The 25,199-nt window shown below is 39.5% G+C and overlaps 1 long non-coding RNA gene across 2 annotated transcripts in view; it reads left to right on the forward strand.

The window, feature by feature from the left end:
• The first annotated feature begins 14,890 nt into the window (after positions 1–14,890).
• LOC134169653 (uncharacterized) overlaps positions 14,891–25,199 on the forward strand; it is a 45,148-nt gene continuing 34,839 nt past the window's right edge. For both annotated transcript variants that reach the window (XR_009966976.1, XR_009966975.1), the window contains exon 1: positions 14,891–15,015. This is a non-coding gene — a long non-coding RNA (uncharacterized LOC134169653). The remainder of the gene's footprint in view (positions 15,016–25,199) is intronic.

The raw sequence follows: 25,199 nt of genomic DNA on the forward strand, positions 1-25,199 counted from the left end.
ATATGAATATATAAGTACATCTATTCTGAACTGACTGGATATGTTGAGTGTGCTGAAAAATGGAGTGGAGGCATCAGCATGACAGGAGATGTTGGTAGCATCATTTAGGTACAGTGATACAGAATTAGCAGTGACAAAGGGTGCAAATGGGGGAGACAGTAAATTGCTTCTTTTATGAAAGGAGGCAGCCCTTCTTGAGAGTATTTGTGGATTTGTCTGTTCCGTTTTTTGACAGTAAATGATAGGTGCAGCTGGTGGGTAAACTTATGAAATTTGTTCATCAAGTGTTCAAATAGAGTTATGGAGTGTATGCAAAGATGCTGTGTGTCTTCATGGGTGCAATAGAAATACTTTAAATATTGACATTTTGTAGAAAGATTGCGAAGCGGTGCATCAGTGTTGAAATCCATTTTATCTTCATTTCCTACTTTCAGAATGAGATGAAGCTCTTCAGAAAGAATTAATACTTCTTGGTGAATTCAGAGAAAATGTTTGAGTTTCTTAAATGAGTTTATGAGTTATGTTTTGAGCTAGTCTTTGCAGGTTTTAAGAAAAAAGCATAGTATCTGAACCTGCTCCTTCTTGTTAGCAACAATATTTGGAGGAATAATTTAATGTTTATATCATTATGGCAAGTTTCTTTAACACTGTATTCATGAATGGTCTCATTAAAATTCAAGAGCATGACTATATGGCAATGCAAGCGCAGGGGTTGACCCAGAAGAGGAGATGTTTCTGTGACACCCTCTAGGGATTTCACTGTTGCTATTGATTTTACAAGAAGGCATTCAGATGGTACAGTGATGGACAGCAATATAAAACCCTAAGAAAGATGGATGGACATGATTAAGTGTTTAGTGACCAGCAGTCAGTACCTTTTTCCTTCCTTTCAGGTCCCAATCCACATATGATATGCTGTTACCGCTTTTAGCTGCAGGGTTGGTCATTAAACTCAAGCAGAAATAGCTGGTATGTTTAGGTCTAGAGGTCTCCAGTTCATTGCTTGTTTATCTCTGTGCTGCACTTTAACATTGTTACAATATTGAGACCTAAATAAACAGCAGAGTCATGAATACTTAATTTGCTAAAAACTTTATTAAAATATCATTAATCTCTTTACTTCTCAGCTATTTTGTTTGTTCCTTGGAGAATTTACAATTTCCCTTGAGATTGTGGTCTGTTGTTACTCTTTCCAAAGGAAACATAGAAATCATATTTTAACCAAAAAGGGTTTTATCTTCCCTTCATGTTCTGTTTAATGGTTTTTAGTTGAATAGTATGAACTTTTCTAGACACATTTCTGGGATTTATGCATTAATATCAGACTCCAGATGGAGAGGCTTTTTATCAGATGAGCAAACCTGGGAGGAAGTCTTGAATGTTAACACTGGGGATGGAGACTGGTACAGTACTCTTTCTTTAAGCAAGTCTGATTGCATTTGAATGACACAGAAGATAGGGTACTTTTCCTTTATTCACTTGTTCTATTACTCCCACAATAAACTATATAAGCTCAGTAGAAATCTTCTAGGATGAGGAAAAATTTTTAGCAAGGTGTACTAAGAAGCAACAAACATATTTTGTAATTTACTATTTCTTGAGACAGGATGGCCAGCTTTCTTAAGAGTGCTTTCAGGTCCTGCAGATCAACATTCCGCTAGGTTCTGATTTTAGTGGAGTTAATGGTATTGCAGTCAATGCTTTGCTATACAGCAAGAAGTCTTTCTGGAATCAAGCATGTGGTCCTTCCTTATTCAAAGAAAATTCAACTTCTTTTCCAGCCACTGACATGAATTGATAGGGCATTGCTGGTACTTGTGTCACTGGGTCTGATTTTATGATCCAGGATCAAGATCTGAATTTCACAGAGTATTCTTGCTGGAGGAGGGAAAGGTATAATGTTTCATGGCAAAAGTAACAGGCTAGATCTACCCTAGCTGGAGTAAATAGCCATAGATTATACTTGTGTAGTCCACAAAACCATGATGTACACCCTTTCAACCTTTGTTACACCCTTTTAGTTGCATATAGCTTGCAACTAATATAGATCCTATATCTGATTTCATGGTAGCCAAGTAGATAGATTTTGTTGAGCACTATAATTAGCACAGTATTTAAATGCTATTTTCAGCTCAGGAGATGCCTGTGAACTGCCATCATTTCCTTCCTCATAGTAGTTATTCAAGGATAGCTTTTCTGCATTTTTAGATGTAATGAATTTGTGAGGAATATTTTACATCTTAGTGTCTGCACCCCAGTGTCTCTACACAAGCAAAGTCATATGAAGTTGTCTCAGACCAACAATCTTTCTGGCATTCATAATAAGATTCTTTGTAAAGTCTGCTTCCCCAAATTCTATGCCCAAAATGCATTTTACACACTAAACCAGTACAGAAATGGTCAATCCCAACTGCCTCAGAAAAGTTAGTTAAAACAGTGACTGAATATTCATATCAACCCTCTTTTTGCATAATGTACCTTTTTACAATAGCAAAATACTATCTCTTTATTTGCTGACATTCCCTGGTGAAATGACAGTGGTTCTGGGAGAAAAGCCTTTAAAAATATTGGTGGTTTTTTTCTGTCACCTGAAAGTTCAGAGCTACAAAGTATTTGCACAGGCAACCTGGCTTGTTGGCTACTGTCACTTGCTTCCATTTCTCTAACAAATGCTGCCAGTTGCTTAGGTTTGTCACACTTTCCTTTCTCCTTATGATGCCACTTACATCTCCATCACAGAACGAATAGATTGCTCAGCATCATTTCTCACCTCCTTGTCTACACAGTGTGGGGGAAATGTTTCTGATCCATCTTTCTTGTAAGGGACTCAGTAGCAAAGATGTATCTTATTGTCATAAAGAAGGATTTTTTCCAGCCTTCCTGTTATGACTGGGTTGGGTATCTGTTCTTCTCAGATATACCCCAGCCTGTGGTTTTTTAGGTGCTTTCCACCTGATCTAAGCACATGCACGTATTTCTTTAGTGATATTCCATCTCTACAGATGTGAATACTGGAATTCTTTTTGCTTTGGAGCTCTGGTTTGATGTTTTTTTTCAGATCCATTCTTCCACATTGTGGGCTTCACGGTCAGATGCCTTGAAAATTCATTCTCTCAAGCCTAGTCTGAGATTTCATTGGAAATACTGCCATTGTGTGTGTAATTGCACCTTCTTCCTCAAGATCACTAAATAATTTATACTCCATTAGAATGTGTTTCTATAGGAAATCATGGTTGCTTGACCAGCTCAGTTATACTATGTGTTCCAGAAGAATTTGCTATCATAAAACTGCATAGTAAAGCCTTAAAAAAAGCTGAATAATCCAAGGATTGCTGGAAATTTTAGAGACATCTAAGTAGTATTCCAACAGTACATAGCATCATGTAAAATATACCCTAGCTGTATTGGTATCTTCTACCCTACAATAGAAACAATGATAAATATTGTATTAAACTACTCTAATGCTTGAGGCATTTAACCTTTTTGAAGAGTATGTGTTGTAAGCACCCTGTGTTCTGCAGCAAGGTAGCTGGTTTATGACAAACTATTTTATAGCCTTCTTCTAAAAAAATTCATGATTTACAATTTTTTTTACTGAAAACTGTGTAGTTTTGCTACATTAAAATAGCTCCTAAGCATTCAGTAGCAGGCAGAGGAAACTGAGTGACATTCTACTGAAGGTGCCAGTGACTTCATACTTTCATGTATGCATTCGAAGAAAAGAATTTAAAGGAGCTGGAGAGCTCATACAGGATGTGATGTATTTTGGACAATTGAACTACTCTTGTCCCAGGCATTTGACAGAATTGAATTTCATTTGTTGGGAAGTATCCGAAAGTGATTCTCACTGTGATTCTTAGTAGTGGTGTTATGGTCTAGTGGTCTAGATCCCAGGGGCTCTGCCTGCTTCATCTCAGTCAATGGTACACGAAAAGCCCAGGTGCACATCTTCCAAAGCTCCAGAAGAAGGAACGCTCTGATATCCTTAACTGTGAAAAAAATGGTGGACTAAAGTTCACAGCTTTTCCAGAAATCGTATTTTTCGTTATGCATTTGCTGCAGAGACTTAGGGAATTTAAGAAGAGCAAAAGACAGTTGCGAATATTGCAAAGAACTGGAGAGCAGTGATAAGAAACTGATAGAAGAATATGCCTTCCAGCTGCAGTGTGAGGTTGCCTGAAGAAATCCTTGTGAATTCCAATTCTTTCCTTGAGCTAAAAGAGAATGGATTAGGAAGCATAATTCCTGTAGTCAAAGGTAGGAAAACTTTGCCACATTGCTGCTGCCTCTGCTTATCTCTCTCTTTTATTGTTCCTTCACAGTTTCCTTTTCTTCAGTGATACATCACCTCTCCAGGTAATAAAACATAGGATCTTTGTGGATAATATCTTCATTTTGCATGACAAACACATGCCATAAATCCAGGTGAAGCTTAATAACTGGTGTGTGGCATCCTTCTTCCTGTGAATGGCAAAGACAGAGGAATCCCATTTCCACTCTGCTTTCCCACTGGAGGACAGACAAAACTTGTTGGTCAATATTTGGGTACTAGAGTGATTGATATCTATAATTTAAAAAAAAAAAAAAAGAAAGCTAGAGGAAAGTGATGTTAATATTGGCTTTATAACTTCCCCAAATCCTACTGGAAAACTCCACATTGGTCAGGGTTTCTAGAAGAGGATGGTATTGGAAGCCCTTCTACTTTGTCACTAATCATATACCAGCACTGGCCCATGTGTTCTGCCTTCAGAACTAGGACTGTGTAATGTCATGGAGACCCACGAGTACTTACTTTACTGGGAGGACTGTTGCACAATGTAGATAGATCTTCTAATGACATTGTTTCTGCTGGACAAACTGACCTCTCCTCCTTCTATCCATGCCTATGTCGAATACCTAGCTTCACTGCATGGTAGCCCTTCTAAAGAAATGAAAGGACTGTAATGATTAGAGTGATCTAAAATGGACCATGCTAGTTTTAGAGTTGGCTAGACTAGTAGAAGTGTTTTCCTGTAAGACATACATGTGGCATCTCAAATGTTCCTTGTTCCATCCTGACTGCTTGGGGTATTTTGGCAGCCAGATACTGTAGTATGAAGTGCAGGATTGCAGAGCCACACGCTCCTGAAGTGGAACTGACAGCTCTGAAACAAAGGCAGAAAAAATTTTCTCTGAGCAGGAGTGGTAGTATAAAGCCCTTCATATATCAGACAATTACAGTGTAAGCTAATGAAATCAGATGCCAGCTTTGCTGCTATAACTAGTTTCACAACCTCTAGCCTTCCCAGCATAACACAGAATAATTCATAATGGGACTGCACAGAACTCTTTCAATTAGATTTCAGCAGTGGAGCGAGTTATTTTAGCTAGGCAGAAGCATGCAAAGCCTGTAGGCTCAAATACATGGTAATTAAATAAATAGATTCAGGCTTTTGCTATCACAAAAAGAAACTAAGAACTCAGTGTAAAAGATGTGAGAGTCTACCTCGAAAAGACACCCATTCAGCTGAAATCATCTCACTGCACTCCATTCAGAAATCCCACTTCTGGCAGAGGGGAGAGGTTGCCATTTCTCAGAACTCTCAGTGGTGAGGATGCCTTCAAGTGAAGATTGTGAGTGCAGCTGTAACTTTCAGCTGTTACAAATGTCAAAAATGCCTGTATAAAAAAGAAATGGATGCTAATCAGTAAGCAGGGATTCTGAAGACAAGCTCTTTTGTGGGTACTTCTTTTATTAAAGGTGATATTTCAACATGTCAGGCAAGTATCAGTGCTAAACACATGAACCCAATATAGCACTTGAGTTTCTGCATTGGATTTTTTGCATCTCTGCCCCTGGCAACTGTTTTGCAATCCTCACTGCAGCCTGGCTGCCAAAGGGTGTTGAAAACAGCAGCAAAACATTGCAGCAGCTGAATGTTGCATTCAGCGCGCGGAGGTTTCTTCCTATTTTCATGGTGGTTTTTGTTCTTTCCCGATAGTGACTACTGCTAGGGACCAAGTTTTCATTTGCTTCATCTTTCCTATATATGATGGGAAAACTTTCCAAAGGAAGATGACTTATTCCCCAAACAAATTACTTCAGACAAGTATCTTTGATCCAGGGCTTTTTTCTGGCCTTCAGACACTTTCAACTAGCAAATCATGAACATACTGGCATGGCTGCCTGGCTTACTAATGGATTTGATGAGAATGAGAACAAATTCAGGACTCCATGAAGGAAGGAGAAGAAAATCTACAAATTCCTGACATTAATGATACACTGGAGAGGAAGCAGGAGTGGTTTTGTTTATCATACTTCTATACTATTTTTCAGAAATTGTTTATATATCATTGTCCCAAGTGGAGAAGGTGGCATCACACTGAGAAAGAGAAGAGTGTGACCAGTTTGCAAAGAAAGTCATTTGACTTTTGGTGCTGGCTTCAGAACAGGAGAAGAAATTATTTTTACCTTATACGTTTGAGTAAGAATTGCTTATAGTGAAATAGATTTTACAGTCCATTAAGTTCAGTCAGTACAAAATTAAGTTAACTGGCCAGATTGACACCTGGAGAATTCAGCTTGTGCTAGAGGGAATCTTCATCTGTGTAAAGTTGATGCAGCTAATTCTGTTATCTCTTGCTTTGGATTTGACATCTGTGAAGTTTCTGCTACTGGAGCTGCATTTTCTGGGTGATTTCATAGAATCATAGAATAGTTAGGGTTGGAAAGGACCTTAAGATCATCTAGTTCCAACCCCCCTGCCATGGGCAGGGATGCCTCACATTAGACAATGTTGTCCAAGGCTCTGTCCAGCCTGGCCTTGAACTGCCAGGGATGGATCATTCACAACTTCCCTGGGGAACCCATTCCAGTGCCTCACCACCCTAACAGGAAAGAATTTCCTCCTTATACCCAATCTAAACTTCCCCTGTTTGAGTTTTAACCCGTTACCCCTTGTCCTATCACTACAGTCCCTAATGAAGAGTCCCTCCCCAGCATCCCTATAGGCCCCCTTCAAATACTGGAAGGCTGCTATGAGGTCTCCACACAGCCTTCTCTTCTCCAGGCTGAACAGCCCCAACTTCCTCAGCCTGTCTTCATACGGGAGGTGCTCCAGTCCCCTGATCATCCTCGTGGCCTCCTCTGGACTTGTTCCAACAGTTCCATGTCCTTTTTATGTTGAGTACACCAAAACTGCACACAATACTGCAAGTGAGGTCTCATGAGAGCAGAGTATAAGCACAGGATCACCTCCTTCAACCTGCTGGTCACGCTCCTTCTGATGCAGCCCAGGATACGGTTGGCTTTCTGGGCTGTGAGCGCACACTGAAGCGGGCTCATGTTCATTTTCTCATCAACCAACACCCCCAAGTCCTTCTCCGCAGGGCTGCTCTGAATCTCTTCTCTGCCCAACCTGTAGCTGTGCCTGGGATTGCTCCGGCCCAGGTGCAGGACCTTGCACTTGTCATGGTTAAACTTCATGAGGTTGGCATCAGCCACCTCACAAGTGTGTCGAGGTCCCTCTGGATGGCATTCCTTCCCTCCAGGGTATCAACCAAACCACACAGCTTGGTGTCATCGGCAAACCTGCTGAGGGCGCACTCAATCCCACTGTCCATGTCAGTGACAAAGATGTTGAACAAGACTGGACCCAACACCAATCCCTGAGGGACACCACTCGTTACTGGTCTCCAGCCGGACATTGAGCCATTGACCAAAACTCTTTGCATGCGGCCATCCAGCCAGTTCTTTATCCACCAAGTGGTCCATCCATCAAATTGATGTCTCTCCAATTTAGAGACAAGGATGTCGTGTGGGACAGTGTCGAACGCTTTGCACAAGTCCAGGTAGATGACATCAACTGCTCCATCAGTTCTGTAGCCCATCATAGAAGGCCACCAAATTGGTCAGGCAGGATTTCCCCTTAGTGAAGCCATGCTGGCTGTCACCAAGCACCTTGTTGTTTTTCATGTGCCTTAGCACGCCTTCCAGGAGAATCTGCTCCAAGATGTTGCCAGGCACATAGGTGAGACTGGTCTGTAATTCCCCATGTCATCCATTCTCCCCTTCTTGAAAATGGGGGTTATATTTCCCTTTTTCCAGTTGTTGATTTGGAACAGTCTGAGACAATAGGGGAGGAAGGAAGCATTGAAGGAGAATCAATACTATTCTGCTATGCCCCATTAGCAAACTAAAGACAGGGCACACTGGCTTACACTTTAGTATCCTACAGCTCCAGAGCCAGCCAGATCCTACTCACATTACTCCTCTAATGATTGTATCTGAACCATGAATGTTGTGACACATCTACTCCATTTGATACTTGTGTTTTTCTTAATCACTGTAAAGAACAGACACGTTATCTTCAGTGCAAGGAAGGGCTAACATCCTTTCCCTGGTGGGAATGGCGTAGGGCAAACTGATAATGTAAACTACAAAATGCTGTTTGAGATCCAGGCATTGAGAAGAGGATGAGAAGGCAGATGTCTTGTGTAGAAAAGCAAATGCTAACTCTGCTCATAAAATAAGAGATAAATCCTTCCTGAGAGAGATCCAGAATATTATATTCTCCACAGGAATGAAGAATTATAAAGTTCAGCTAAAGTGTTGACAGAACAGTTTATCATGAAGTAAACTACTTTCTTTAGATAGCACTTGCTTTTTAAATTCCTATGCAAGAGATTATTTTCATTTTAGGACCTTTAAAAATAAACCATCATACAGGGTATTTCCAAAATGGCAAAATCCTGAAGCAAAAGAACAAGATCCTGAACCTGAAACTGTGTAAAATAATGTTTTGCCCATACAGTGAATATAATTTCTCTCAACCATTCTCAGGCCTACATGGACAATGTCAGAAACCCTCAGAATCAGTCCTACAGCAATCTAAAGTCATGTTGTCCCAGAAAATTTGTTACCATTGCATGTTTAAAGCATCAATCACAGTGCTTGATGCCATCCCTCAGAGAATTTCCATTTTAATTTCTTTGCTGTGGTATGGGATTATCTTTATAATGATAATTGTGGCTATTTGTAAATCATTCTATAAAAATGTAGGGGATGTAACTGGACAGGCATGAAATTTGGCAGCACATCTTCTCTCATCACTTGTGATTCAACAGTTATTACATTGAGTCCTGTAGTTACCTGAGTGGATCTGTTGCTTTTTGGTCATTGAAAATTGTAGTGCATCATCATATCAAATTGCCAACAACTGACTGTTTTTCCCAACAATAGGGAACTGTGAAAGCTGTTTACTTCTTGTGTATATTGTATTACACTATTTTATGTAGTTTCTGATTGAATCACAAACAGAAGTACTAGAATTCATATGGTTTTGATTACGAACTTTGTAAGAATTTTGCATTTACTTTTGAGACTGCCATAGGAGATGAAGAAATCATTGGCAGTGCTTTAGGTAGCCACTGTGTACCAGTTTTCAAACCCAGAGGAAAGCCATGGAAACTTTGCCATCATTATACTGAAAGCAGAAGACACAGATGTGATGACTGTCCAGATGTGATAGCTGGCTGGGCTCTGAATTGCACACATGGGTACCAAAGCTGTGTGATTCTGAGTGCTTGTTTGAGAGAGAACTTTTACCTTTGCACAAGTGTGAAGGCAGAGCCCAAAGTCAGTCTGTTTCCCAGAAATGGAAGTGGACTATGGAATTATTTCCATTGATTGTAAAACAGACATTTACATTGTCTTCTTTTTTTTCTTTTTATTGCCTTCCCTGTTGAAGAATTGATTTCAATAAGGGAAGCAGTACCAAGAGCAGATTGGCTGTATTGAATTCACATTGAACTGATTAAAAACCATGGAAGTTATTAGAAAAATAAACTTATTTCCTTTTCCATTATGCAATGTTTTGCCAACAAATTTATTAGTTTAATATACTGTCTAAATAAAAATGGCAGGGAATATTATTTAGCATCATTGGAGAATAATTTTAGCAGCTGGAGAACATGGTTATATATATGCAACACAGTTTACAATTAAATATGTTTTTTATGTAAGAGATCGTATAGTTTCTCACCTTATATTGCAAAGAATGAATAGTATGAAGATAGTCTAGATCTTCATGAAGAAGCCTGGTTTTGTTTCCATTTTTTCCAGATGATTGTGAAATTTTAGCTACTGAAGTGAATCTACATAAGGGTTATATGGACAATAATCAAGTGTTAGTCTGAACAGGCAGATACTAATCACCACTTCCATTGTGAAAAGCCAGTGTTCTTGCACTGAAAAAGAGGTGCTGTCACTGAGACGAGAATCTGTTTTGCAACTTACAGAGTAAGATAGCTAAAAAAAATCATCTGGTGCAGTTCACATTTCGAAATGAAGGTCTAATTGATTTTAGAATAATGAGTTCCTGTCCATGAGCTGGTGCAGAAGCTATGCTTCAGTAGCAGTCAGCATTGCCTTCTGGAGAAGCTGATGGGAGATAAAATAGGCCCTGAGTACCTATGAATAATAGAGGGGTTTGGGGCCCATTTTTGTAAGAATAAAGGATATGTCTGAATTAAATTCCCTTCAGTATTTTATTGGACATATTAATTCTTTCCCTTTGCATCCCTTCACAAATGTATACTGCTACAATTTACTGTTAAACAGTAGCCCTGGCTCCTTCTCTAGGACACATAATCAAGGATTGTTTCCCTGCTTTTTCCAGGTGTTATGAGGTTTAATTAAGTTATGTTTCTATGGCACATTGAGGTCCTTGAAGAAAAGGTAGTGTAGGGTTGCTTCATTCCGTTACTGGCCAAACAGATTGCTTGGAAATACAATTTGGTACACACAGGTTGCACAGCTCCTACATCTGTGTGGTTTCCAAAGGGTGGATATTTTTCTTTCTCCTTTAAACTTCTTGGTAAGGGAGAAAAGGAGAAGGTAGGCCAAAGAGATGCTTAATGAAAGAAATCTTACACATGAAATCTTTCCAAGGAGGTTCCACTCTATTGTCCATTGTGCCTATCAGTTACAGTATCTTCTTTCTCCTGGGCACTACTCCAATAATAGATGATGCACAAATAGATGGTTTGCACAAATAGAAGTACCAGTAGAATTTGATATGGTAAATGGCATCTCTCATGAGTAGAGAGTCCTGGTGTGCTGTGTGGATTTGCTGTTAACTTTTGTAACATCCCCGTAAACTCATCTAGGCTAATTCTAAAGTACACCATAATCCATTTGTGTAAGGAAATTTCAAATTACCAGTCAAAACCTGTATTTTGGATAGTTTCCTGTTATTTATTTATTTGTGGAAAATGGCATGGAAACCAAAAAAATGCACATCCATATGTCAGTTCAGTTGAGGTGTGACCTTTTGAACCCAAGAGGTTTTCATTCTTTGATTCATTAAAGTTTTATCATCCTAAAACAGAGATGTAATTTTTAAGCAATGTCACTATGAAGACTGAACATTCTGGCTTCCTGATGTAACTTCAGATTACAAATCAGAAGACTGTTTTATGCCCTTCTTGTCCCAGCCCCTCAACTTGTGGTTGGATCAAGAATGTGAGCTTTTGTTTCCTTATTCCAGCCTGTTCCTTTCGCTTTCCATATATTTTCCATTGTTGAGACTGTTACTGGTTATTAGCTGACACTATTAGACTGGGGAGATGAGACTTTGCTGGTGAGAAAAGCGTAAAGAATTGAAATGACAGGGTTGTACTGGTACTGTGGTGGCTGCTCTAACTCCTGCTCAATTGTAGGTTGTGCTGTGATATTAGATGCCTTGTTGCAATGCAGCAAAATTAGATCGGTGCCCATGGGCCCTACCACAGAACTGTGAAACAACACAATGTTTTCCATGTCTTTGTACCAAGAATATACACTAACTTTGTAGAGTTTAGTGTATATTCTGAACTGTTTTAAGTGTTACACAAGCAGAAAACATCATATCTGCGAAGTGCATTGACAAAAATTCAGGCAATATTTTACAAACTGTTGTTACTGCTTTTAATCGTCTAATTTTGGATTAGTCATTATCTAGCACAGCATTTGGAATCCATGAGCTCAGAAACAAACTATGCTTCAAGGATAATATCAAACCAAGGTCTGCACATACCTGGGGCAGAGTAGGTCCTAAACCTACATGAATAATCACTAGAGGCATCGTTCATTACCGTTGATTTTAGTGCAGCTTCTGGGCTAAGTAGCTGAGCACAGTGATGCACTATTGGGTCTGCTTCTCTGAACTGGAGCAGAAAGGCTTCACTGAAGAAGCCTTTCTTCAGTGTTGTTACATACTGCTGTCTGAGCATCTCATTTCTAATGCTCACTATCTGAGCATTCTCACGTCTATTAAACAGCTGAAGTCTTCAGTTAAAATTCCTTTCCAGGTGCTTTCTCAAACTTACCTTTGGCTCCATTTTTGCTGGAGACATTCCCAAAACAGCATACTGCCTTTCTTTTCAGACTGTAGGACAAGAGGCTTTGCTGATACAAGCCTGACCATTTGCTCTGAGGTAGCAGAACCTTTCCATGATTTAGACCACTTGAACAAATGACCTGTATGTGACACCAATACTTGTTTCATATATCTCTACACAGTAGCTGTTCAGACCCAAATATTCATTCACCTAAATGTTTGAAATCATCAGTCTTATATCTGTTTCTGAGTATCTTCTTCATGCTTTTGCCCTTCACTAGTACATAGTGCCTACATGTGATTCTCCCAATGTAAAAACTCATATATTCAGTTAAACTTTAGGTTTGGAATATTCATTATCATTAGAAGATAAATGAGGCCCACAGAAGTGATTTTCTTACCTAGTATAAGTATCTTTTCCACCATTAAAACTGTGCTGAGGCACAAAAATGACTGGTCTGCAGTAACATGAGAAATAGGAAAACTGCCTGAGGAAAATCTGGCTCATTTAACTTCTTTCCTGATTTGTTCTAAAACCAAAGAGTTAATTAGTGGAGTTAAAGTTTCTGCTTGGTGAGAAGAACACTTTTTCTGCATAGACAAATGACAGTGTATAGTGCAGATTTAATTAAAGAGAACAGAGATAAGTACTGCATTGTATGCTAAAGTAATGTTTACTATAGCAACTGATTACTCTGCAGAGAGCTTGTTATTTTCTTTTCCAATTTAAAGTGAAGATAAGAAATATAGAAGGATGATAAATAATTCGATCTGAATTGTACCTTTTAGGGAGGTGACTGAAAGATACTGAGAACACTTATGTAAGAAGTAAAGCTGCAGAATCCACGGGCGATGTAAATTGGCGTAGTTCCGTTTGACATTACTGAGTGTTGCTTTACACCAGTGGAGAATCTAGCTCTCAAGAGTCCTCATAAAAAACTTTGCTGTCTTCAAACCGCTCTGTGAAGATTTGGACTTCATTGTGCAATGGCCTGATAAATTATCCTTCATTTCTTCTGAGAAGGCGAGGGAGAAATGATTGAAAACAGCACTGTTGTTCTCTGGAAGAAAGCTGTAGGTCATAAGGAAGGGACAGTATCCTAATGCTGGTCAGTTCCCATCCTTTCAGAGCCTACACCTTTGTCATTTCTGCAATTGTTGTAAATTGTTTCCTCTCCCATTTCAGTCTGGTGGTTGCATGTGGTGTGAGAGGCTGGGCTTCTGCTGAAGAGGTTGACTCGAAACAGTTCTATCCCACATCCATTATATGACTTTGGCAAGCTGAAGTGCTACTGTGTGCCTCATTTTCTTCATCAGCATGCGCCTTCTAAAAGCTACTCTTTCTTTTCCCACTGTCCTTTCTGAAAGGCTTGATTGCTGTAGATGAGAAGTGGTCTGGTGTTTAAATTCAAATGATTTCCACTAGGGCATTGCCTCTGCTATAGGAAAAGTTAGGACCACAGCTCCACAAGATGGTGGTAAACAACTTGTGTCTTAAGTTAGCAGTGGGCACTTGATCCCTCAGCCTGATGCAGTGTGCACTTCAGGATCACAGAGACATGTACCAGGTGCTCACTGGAATCTGAAGTGCTGAAAGCATTCAGGTCACGTTTCCAATGGGGCAGAGCAAAGCCAGACTTGACATGTGTCAAATTTATACAAAAAGAAAACTGGATCATGTAAGCGTCATTATTATTTTTTATTATTAATGGGTATGCATCTCATGTAATTGTGGCATAAGCTGATGTTAATTAATTCCAAATAGCCTGTTTAACTAGAAAGTTTATGTTGTATTTCATTACTGTAGGAGGCTCTGGCTTTCCAAGTTTCCTCAAAATGAAACAATTTTCTTTTCAAGTGTACATCACTGAAGTCAAAGAGACATAATATTCCCAACTGTATAAAACAGCCTGTGGCAACTAGGTTAGAGCTGTCAGTTTTACACATGGGGTGCCTGACAAACATATTATACATACAATTCAAGGCTGACCTTATACTGCACCTGAATTTAAATCTGTGTACTGCACTATGCTTTATATCCTAAATAGGCTGTTAATACCCTCTTGCAGCCCTTCTCTTTTATAATGGGCTGTAACTGCAAAATCTAAATTGTCGTGAGCAGCAGCCAGAAGGTAATACCATAAAATTAGTTAATTTTAACATAAAGATGCCAAATCACTGCTGCACACATTTGAAAAATACTTTCTTTTAAGCACTTGAGTGTTTGCAGATAAGAAGAATGTTCCACAGAGATCCACCATATTTTCCAAGTGTTTTCAAATGTCTGGTGTCTCGAAAACACAAGGAATGAGAAGATGGTCAGCTTACAGGGCTGGGAACCTTTAAGACAGAAATCCAGCTTTGAAAGAAGCCCAGAGAGTGAAAAATTATTTCAATGAATCTTTTCTCCAAATGTTGCTGCATGAGCAGCTGTATACAATGGGAAAATCATAACAATCCCTGCAGATCATGGTGTTCAGCTGCACCTACTCACAGGGCTATCACACGGACTGTGTTGCAGCTGAGAGGCTTTGCACACAGGCGGTGGTGAGAGGTTGTGTGGTCTTTACTGGGACGTGTGCCCAAAGTCAGCATGCCACTGCATGAGCAGGGGATGTGCCTAACACAGCAGTGGATGCCTGCTGACGCAAAGGTGGTGAGTGTTTTATCCCTGAGCTCTTGCACATCTTTGTGGGCAGTAGGCTACAAGCAGTCACTGTGCAAGTGGATGAGGGCTCTTGTTCATGTAATGTGGAGGATAGTTTGCTAAGCTATCCTAGCTGAAATAAGGTGGAGGGTTACTAAAACCTCTTAATCCATCTGTAAGATCATCTCCTTCAAACTAGAAATTCCTGGTTCTGCTTGCTTGGGGTGGCTGAGATACTAGCCAGTGCTTTCAAAAGATGTAGTAGAGTGATTTGCAGAGGATGAAGATCCAGTGCCAAACTCCTGTTGACTTCAGCAGGGTGAAATTTCTACTGTAACTTTAATGAGAGCACAGATACATGCACAACCCACAGAGCAAAGCAGCATGCTTCCTCTGCTCTTGTGCTGGGGAAATAATCATTTACTTCCTCTTTTATTATGACTGGAAGATTTTCAAAGTCTTTTCAAGGGATGGTGTAACTGCAGACATTGGGTGGGGGAAAATGAGAAAGGGGCAAATGTGAGCAATTTACTGCAGCTCAGTGTAAACTTCTGTAGGGTATACAGAAGGCTAAGAAGGGAGGACAGATGTTGAGGCTGATGCTTTGCCACTGCTCTACACGTGGGCAATCAGGCATCTCGTTTGACTCTCTTTTTCTCTCCCCACCTTATGCCTCAGCCCCAGGCAGCGGAATTTCAAAGCTCAAGTGTGTGTGGATTCAACATGTCTCAGAAATGGTTTCTGCCCACCTATGGTCACATAGGAAAACTGTTTTTTCTAGAGTAGGTTTAGAATGTTTGTGATACAGAATTTAAACACTGCCTGTCCTGAATGCAAGCTTGCATTTCATTGTGTCACTTAGGGACAACTGGGGCAGGTCTGGGAAGTGCTTCAGACTCAAATTTTGTTATGGCAGGTCAACAGTGCTGTAGTATTAGCTCATCAGTTCTACAGCCTAGTAAACAGAAATGTGAAAGGAATCATGGAGTTGAAGGGGGTCCATCTTCCTTCCATCTCTGTAGCCTTTCCCCAATGGAGATGTGGTCCATTAGCCCAGTGCTGTAACACTGCACACTCAGTAGCTATGTCCTTGCTCAAAATGCAAACAAATTCTGGTGCTTACTTTACAGCAGTATGTCTCTTATCTTCCATGTGCTTGCTGCTGCAGAGCTGTGCTGTTTGCATGTCAAATCACCCCCTCACTTCTGCTCAGAAGAACAAACGAGAGAAAAAAAAGAATTTCATTCAGCCAAGATAAACTCAGGAGAGGTCCAGAGCAAAGAGTCTGATTTCAGACTGACCCAGGCAGTGGGGAGGCTCAGATCAAGATCTCAGCCAGAGCTCTGTAAATCAGGCTTGGCTTTTTAGCTTGTTTCCAATCCACAACAGGAGCCGGTTGGGTTTGGCTTTGTGCCCTGTCTCTGTGAGCTCAGACTATGCCTGGCACCTTGAGCAACAATGGAAAAAAGACTGCTTTTCTTGGCATAAACAAATCCTTTTGGAAATGTTTTCAGGCATTTCAAACTGTTTGGAAGTATCCCATTTCAATCTGTAGATTCTCTTTGTTATTCTCCTACATGCAAATGTCAGGCATTATGCCTAATAGGTACCATTTCTTTTTAAATTCCTTTGGAAGTAAAATCCTTAGAACGACTGGTTTTGTTTCCTTTGATTTGTGTAGTTGCCACTCATTGACTCTTGTCAGACTTTCAAAATCTGGCTGCTATACTTGCTAGAGCAAATGAAGACTAGGGCATGGTGTAGCATGTATATCGTTATAGTTAAAGAAATGATTTCACACCAGTGGTGCTTTACTGACAAACACTACTACTTCATTGAGTGGATTAGTTTCTATAACTGATTGCCAACTTTCTTAGCAGGCTTGTACTCAGAAACTTTTAACGTAAGACTCTTTCTCTCCCTCCTCTGGAGACATCTATCTTGTATGCATTATGAAATGGGCACGGCCTATTAACGTATTCTTCCCTGCTTGGATATGACAGATACTCTCAAAGGAACTAAACTCATTTCTGCACAATGTGCTGGAGACTTGAAGAAGTAAACTATAATTTATCTTCCCTGAATAGCACTTCTCAGTTCAGTGCCTAAGCTGGATCACCTTCCTGTGAACTTTGCCAACGGATGTTTATTTGCTAAGGCAAAGCCATATGGGTTTATTTTTGTAATATGCAAATAATTTTACAGATAATGTTGAAAACAAACATGTTATCACTGATTTCCTATAAATTAGGTATTGCCATTGAAAAAAAACCTGACTAGTTACACAGATTCTTTTGCATTCTTGCATATTGACTTTTAATTATGCACTGTTTAATAAAACAAATATCAATGTCTTTCCCATCAAATGATAGGTAAAGTATACAGTCTCTATCATGACTGATTTTCTTAGCTCATCCTCTAGATTTTGTGAGGTGAATGAAAATGCAGAATCTCAGATTTGTGTTGAAAAGAAAAAGAAACAAAGGAAGCCTCTAACATTCAGTAACATTCCTACTTAAAAGAATACTTTGTGGAAGATGGGTTATATGTTTGGTTGGCACTGATTTAGCTGGCATGGGCAATTGGATGGTTTAAACATGGTCTGTTTATCACAACAAGATTTTTTCAAGGTGCCATTATGCTTCATATCCTCCTGTAGGAATCTTGGTTTGTAGGCTGAGGATTTGGCTTAGGATAGGAAGTATTCACCTGTCTTGTATGATCAAAGAGATAAAAATCCCTGGGTGTTAAGCATCAGTTCTCCTGGTAGGATTAGGATGCTAGTGTTCATAGAAGTGTACTAACCCTCAATGCTAGTAGGTAAAAGGGCAAAGAAGTATGATTCCTTTGGGCTTCTTCAGTAGCACATATTTGTTTAAACAGCTTCCCCTGTTGGTCAGATTATCACTTAAGCAAAGTCCTGGTACTGTCACTCAGGGAAGAGCCTTCGTCCCTAGAGATGAGCAAGCACTGAAAACAAGGCCTGTTCACTGTCCCAGCTGTCAGCTTCCCAAGTGTGGGCAGGCTGGTGTTTGCTGAATACCAACCCCAGCATCCCTCTGAATAATATAAGCTTTCTGCTCTGAAGCTCAAAGCTGTGAGATGATCCTGCAGCTCAGTGCTTCCTCTGCATGTTTCCTTACCTAGTCCTGACTTTAGCTGCTTCCCTTGTGCTACAGAGAGATATTCCCCCTTTGCAAAACAAGAGGGAGAAGTCACAAATACAAAGAAGTTAGTTTAGGAAGGTATGTTAGAAAACTAATAACTTCTGGTTGCCGTTCTGCATGTGGCAGTATTCTGGTTTTGTGGTTTCTAGCCTGCTTTTGCTCATCCTAAGATTCCTCTTGAGCCCACCGTTTCCCTGTAGCAACAATGGTAATTCCTCAACCTATGTCTAACATGTAGCTTAAAAGCACAAATAAAATTAAGCTATTATGAGAATGTTATTCACATACAAAACTATGGACTGAACTACTTTCCATGTGTTTTATTTGCTAATTAATCTGGAAGCTTCCCAGAGTTTATTTTAAAGGGTCCAGTTTATAGACATGTGCACCCAGCAGAGTACTCTGTGCTAAGACATATGTTTAGAATATATGGATGGGATTGCTTTATGTTCATATAAAGCGTAAATGTTGTGTTCTCCAGGTTGCAGTGTGGTGCTGTACTAAAATCCTGCCAAGAGAATGAACAATAGTTATTAGTACTTAAACTTTTTCTGTTACAGTGTAAAAAATACTTCTTTAGTCTCTGCTCACCTCTGCGTGACATCAGAGGGGGAGGCTCAGGAGTCCTAAAACACTTCCATTTGCTGTTACATGAAACACACTGACTATTTTCCATTGCTTTCACTGCCAAGCAAGCTGGTGGTAATTAATTCTTTGAAAAACAACCTTTTTTTTTTTCAAGTGGCAGAGCTGTTCCTTTAACAACTCTTTCTGTTAGAAAGTCATGGGCACTTAGAACCATAATGGAAAGATTTCCCAAACCTCCCTTTGTGAGAGAAGTTTGACTTTTAGACATAGTGGGTGGGTATCCATACCCTCCAATTTTAAGGGGAGTTTGACTTGTTGCTTTCCTTTAGATTCCTTCTGTAGGTGATGCTGACTTCCTCAGATATGATTCAGATCAAAAATAGACTAAGCCACCGTTTGGCTTAGTCTATTTGCATTTTTTTCTAGGACTGTAGAAGGTACATGGTATTACTGTCGTTATACCACAGAGACCTCAGATAGACACTTAATGCTGAGCTGAGCTGGGAGGAAAGCAGGATCCATTGTGTGTCCAACGAAAATTTACCCCATTCCTTGATTGGGTCAGAGACAGAACTACACTAAGCGAGGAATAGGAATTGCCTTCTTGTTTCAGTGAGCACCAAGAAAAACATAACTTTAAACCCATTTGTAGACAGATGTGCAGTTTCCAGTGAATTAGAAAGTGTTAACTCTATCTGTGAATCCTGGCATCAGGAAAGTACCTGTATGCAGTGTGCACATATTTTAAAGGATAAAGGTGGAGCAGTAGAGGTTCCATTGAAATCAAATCCTCACCTTCCGGAGTTGCAGTTTGCTCAGTAATAAAAGGGGCATGCAGATAGTTTATTAAGACAATCAGTTGGCTGTTGCCAATTGCATGTTAATTTACTATTAATAGTTGTTATTCAATAACTCCAGGACAAACACAAGAAGAAATGGTACTCTAGACGCATAGGTGTAAATGGTTCAATGTCATTCTTGGCTGGATGAGTTAATACTCACTGCTGTAGTCTCTAGTACCATGGAGAACATCTGTTCAGTGGTCAAACTGAGGTGTGTGTATGTCATGAGATATTCTGCTGCATGCCTCTAAGAGATGCATAAACCACAGAAAGCTGAGGATTAGCCAGATATGTAGCAACGTATCTTTGCTCTAGCACTAGTGTATGCATTTGGGCTATGAATTCCAAGTTCAGCCCTTACAGCCAGCAAACCTAGACAGGTGCAGGACATATATCAGCAAGACCGGCTGTCTTAGGGCTAATGAAGGAACGTTCCAAGAACCGGGACTTCCGTCCCTAATAGTTTCTTTGATGATGTTGAACTTGTACAACACAGGTGCATTAAAGCATTTAGAAGCTGGATTCCCTGTGGTTTGAACTGTGCTTTTCTAAAAGTGGCAGCTTATGCGTGCTTCCACGTACAACAGAAAACAATGGAAATATCTTAAGAAGTGGTCTCAAGAGGCTGAATCATAGCTCCAGCAGAGATATATACCACTTTTGCTTATTGACCTTTAATATAGCTTCCCTGGCACTCTGCAATCAATGTAATCTTTTCACTATCATCATAATGGCCATTATCCTGAAGACAACAGATAGAAGTGGAAGTGGTACTAAATTAGAAAAATAGCTGAAGGATTTCTTTGTTTTCTTTATGGATTTCTTATGAGTTTTTTTCCCTTATTTTCCATCTTTTTTTCTTCCCTGAAGTCAAAAATATTTTTACGCTGAAGCAAGCAGTTGGCCCCATTAATATTACACACTTTCTTCTGTTTTACTATGTTGCAACAGTATGGTATTATTTAGTGGAAAATACAAATGCATAATAAACAGATCTATACAATCATTACTGAACTAAAATAGCATTTAGGAAAGTATTTCCATTGTGAAAAATAGCCCTGTTAAGACTCGCTGGCTATTTGTAATGTTACAATGTAACTCAGATAAATTGGTGCCCAGGAGTGTGACATTTCAAAAGCTTGAAAATACACTACATTTTTCTGATACCCCATTTTTGTAATTCTGCTAGCTATTTTGCAGTAGCGTGAAGCAATTCCTCTATGCTCAGGCAGTTCAATTAGAGTGTTGTAGATGTTGTCAGAAAGACTCAACCCTAAGTGCCCCTGAGCAATGGTTGTGATTACACAAAGTACCCTGTGCCCCTTCTCCTCGTAATTGACATTTCTGGTCAGTTGTGTGCGATGCTATTAACTAACTATTAAAGTAATGACTCATTTGTCTTGTAAACTTTGTATAGTAAACCCTCCCATTTGGAGTTAGACATGCATTTTTTAGTAAACAGGGGTTAATAGGTGAAGACTTCTGCAGGGACAAAGGCTCTTTTTTCATTAAGTGTTTCTACTGACCTAAGCAAAAGTTCACCAGATTCTGGAGGATGATATAGGGCAGCCTAGTAATGCTACCTGCTTATCTGTCATTATTCATAATACAGATCAAGAGTTCAGGAGCTATCAGTAATCCTTAGTGAACTGGGGCTGTGGACTGAGAAGGAGAGAAGAAGATCGGGCGCTGACATGGCTGACCTTTGGTTAAGTAAGAATCCCAGTTACCTAAAGGCTGGTCAAGCAGCACTGCCCTTGGAAGGGCAGAATTCAAAAGCATTTGAGAATTCAGGTGTGCAGACAAAAGCTTAATAAAACACACAAACACACCAAGATTCACCAAAGTTTGTCTTTCATCCCTCACTGGGTTTACAGACTCTGTGGGTGACTATAATCATAGTCATAATCATAACCCCCCTTAGAGGGGGTTATTTGGCACAGTGGGAGTGGAGCAGCGTATTGGGGTAGCTGGGGCTTCAGCCTCTCCATCTGCCCACTGTGTGGCTGGGGCATTACTTGGGACTAGATTCAGTTTGGTGCCCTGAGCTTTCCCATCATTTGTGTGGTTCATCGCTTCAAAGTCTGAAGTCCTGGCAGAGGCTGGAGCATATTTGACATCTGTGGTTCTGTGTGAACCAGGCCATGGTGCCCCAACTGTGCATGAGTCAGGGATTCACTACTGTTCTGCATCAGACATAGTCCATTGCACCTTTAAGTATCTGAATGTATGGACTCCCTGGATAGGAGACATAGCAACCATGGAGGTTTAAGAATCCAGTTCACTATCAGTGCAGGAGTGTTGACCACATCATATTTCAGACTGTAAGCAACAGGCTTCTGCTCTGATCCCACAAACCATCCATGGGTTCAGTGGATACGGCTTTTGGAGCAGCCAACCTTTGGCCTGAATGCTAAGATTGCAGGCCCTTATCCTCAATGCTACCCCAGTTGCCTAAATAATTGCAATCTTCACAGCTTTTCCGTCTTTCCTTCACTGACTTCGTGCAAAAGAAAGATGATTTGTGCCCATTTAGGAGAAGTGGATTTACTTCCTGCTTCTGCTGCAGTTTTCAGACAATGGCCTTGATTTTCTTGCTCTGAAATGGGACAATGTTTTCTGATCTATCTACGTAGTTAACTTTGTAAGGAAAAGAACATTTTACTACTGTGTGTGCATCTGATGCTCAGCACAACAGGCTACTGATTTTGCACAAACTGTTTTATTAACCCCCAAAGTCTTCTGAAGCCAAGAAATGGTAAATACTTTTTGAAGGTGAGCTATGACAAGCCTGTTCCCGTTAGTTTTCTGATTTTCTACTAGAAGTTTGCACTGGCTCCTATGAAAAATGGTTACTGGTGGTAAATGTCTAAAGTCCTCTTGATAACAGGCAACAGTATATTTTTGCAATATGGAAATTGATTCACTAGTATGATGATCAGGCTTCATAGCAGTTCAAGTTAGAAATCCAGTTCCTAGTGATAAATAGCAGTTGGGCACAGTCTGGTTTTAAAGCCTTTAAAAATCTCTGCATGTGACTTAATATCAGGGTATGAGACAGCATGACTGAATGCAGATTTGGTATTTTAACCCAGAGGCTTAAATGTCATAATGCAGCATCATATGATGCTATTGCTTAAGAGACATTTGAAAGCTTGAAGATGACGATATAAAATAAAATTATAGAGTATGCTTTTGACAGTTTCAGTTTCAGGAATCAGAAGACGTTCTAATTCTTTGAACTACAGTTGTGACATTTCATTTTGGATCACTTAATCTCCTGTTAAGTATCTGTCTTATCCTATTTTTCTCATAGGTATTCACCCAAATGACATCAGAATCATTGTCTAAATCAAATCAAACACTAATACTGAGTTGAGAATTTGTTCCTACGTATACTTTAGCAGGTGCTGCCCAGACAATCTGGTATAAAGAAAAGACTAAACAAATGCCATAATCACAGTTTCTGCTTTCTAGCTATCTCAACTTTCATTTGACCTTGAGTTTTGCCTCAGAGGAAAATATTACCATTTTCTGTTGACAAAAGCACAGCCATGAAGTCTGGGGGAAAAAAGCAACATTGACAGATATATTGAATTAGAATTATAAAACAAGCGCACAACAGTTCCTAAAATTGCTGTTGGCATATGTTAAATATCTAGTGTGCCACTCGAAAATCTATTATCATAGGCTTCTGCTAAAAAGAGCAGTTATTGTTATCATCATTGTGCCTGCAGCCTGTTAAACAATCATGAGATGAGAAGCTTGCAGATATTTTCTAGTGCGCATGAAGGGTTAAATGAGATTTTATCCACTAAATTCAGTTCAAAACAGAACAATTTGCCAGATCTGGAATATATTCCAATTCAACTTCTAAGGATGTTGCCACTTAGTCTCTCCACTGTGGTTCAAGATCAATTTGGGATCTGTATCTAAATCCCTGTCTAATGGGAGCTGTAACAAATGGTCACAGAATATACGGACATTACCCTCCATCAGAGATAAAAGCCAACCACACCACCAAACAAACAAATAAACAACCTGCAACAGAGTTCCTCCAACAAAGTTATTCAGAGGATAATAGTACTACAGAGAGCAGTTATTCTTTATTGTTGTTATAATCATTGTGTCTGCAGCCTGTCAAATACTGACAGGCGCCTCTTTACCTTAGTAAAAGGGAAACAAAATGATCAGATTGCAAAACTCGTAGACTTTGATATCTGATCATGTCTAGACAGCCTGTGTCCCTGCCTCTTAAAGACAGTCATCAAGTGCTTTGCATCAATAATTTGATACGTTGCTGTTTTCAAGATGTCACCTCCTTGGGTCCCAAGTGTCTGCCTCTTCTGTACTCACTGTTTTTAGGTAATAATGAATGCTCGCTTCTGTTTAGTTTTAATAACCACACAGAACAAGCAGCTTCAATATGTGAAATAAACTGCTTCACAAATTAATCAAGTGCAGAACAAAGCTGATTTAAGTGTATGACAGCCAATAAAGTTGTTTGTGATGCATTATGCAATCTCTCCCCTTTTCTGCTCTATGCTAAATACTATCACTGGCTGTAGAGATGGAGAAAAATTAGAAATCAAGTTCTCTGGGAGTTTTTACTAAAGTGTAAAACTGGATTTTATACATTAGATACAATCATTTAATAGAAGTCCTAAAATTTCAGAGGATTATTTAAGAGACTACATGCTTTGGAGAACTGAAGGAGCTGAAAATGGATCTATAGATGCTTTGGATATGTTAGATGCCTTGCAGGCAGCCATGCAAATTTCTCATACTAACAAATGCAATTAAAGTCTGTCTTTGAGTAGAACTGAACTGTTTGTGGCTGAACTGTAATGAACTTCCCTTAGCTCAGCAGCGCACTTGTTGGGCTTTTAAATTGTGTGGTTGTAGGAAATAGCTGAGTTATATGCAGCAGTTTTTCATCAGCCCATCAGTGCAGGAGGAACTGACCAGAGCTATCATTCATTTCTCTTTGGTTTTTATACTGGATATGAATAGAAATAGCTGTAATATTAACTGTTCCTCTTGGTTCTGATTACTCTCAGATTACATTTAACTCTATCTTGTGTCTGTTCAACAAGTCTATGTCCCTGAAGTATTTATGAAAATAACACAGGGTACAAAACTGACAAATTAAAGCTGATAGATATGCACAGAAAGTGATGGTTCTGAATATAGCACATTGTAGTTATGAAGACCTCAGTATAGAAATGATCTCCAGAGTAAAATCTATATGAGATAGATAGAAGTTGCTACACAGAATATTAGCTTATTGCACTCCATAGATTTGAAACCGTCTTTCTTGGATGGCAGTGGAAAACTTCAATATACTTACATGAATTATAAATGATGTCTGATTCTCTTGTTGAATTAGGTACTGTATGTTTTTCTAACATAGGCCCTTTAGCCTTTAAAAAGCTGCATATTGTATGTGCAAAGGTGAAAGATCTGCCTTTGGATATGTTTACTGTTGTCAATGCTGTTGTGTAAATTGTGTACCCTGCTGTAAATATTTTTGCTTTAATTGGGAGAGCCAGAGATATTCCCTTAACGTTGGAATGAAGTCATGGCTTTTAAACAA

This window comes from Pezoporus occidentalis, unplaced genomic scaffold (assembly GCF_034315485.1).
Source record: "Pezoporus occidentalis ecotype Australia unplaced genomic scaffold, CSIRO_AGI_Poc_V1 ctg35, whole genome shotgun sequence".
Classification (NCBI taxonomy): domain Eukaryota; kingdom Metazoa; phylum Chordata; class Aves; order Psittaciformes; family Psittacidae; genus Pezoporus; species Pezoporus occidentalis.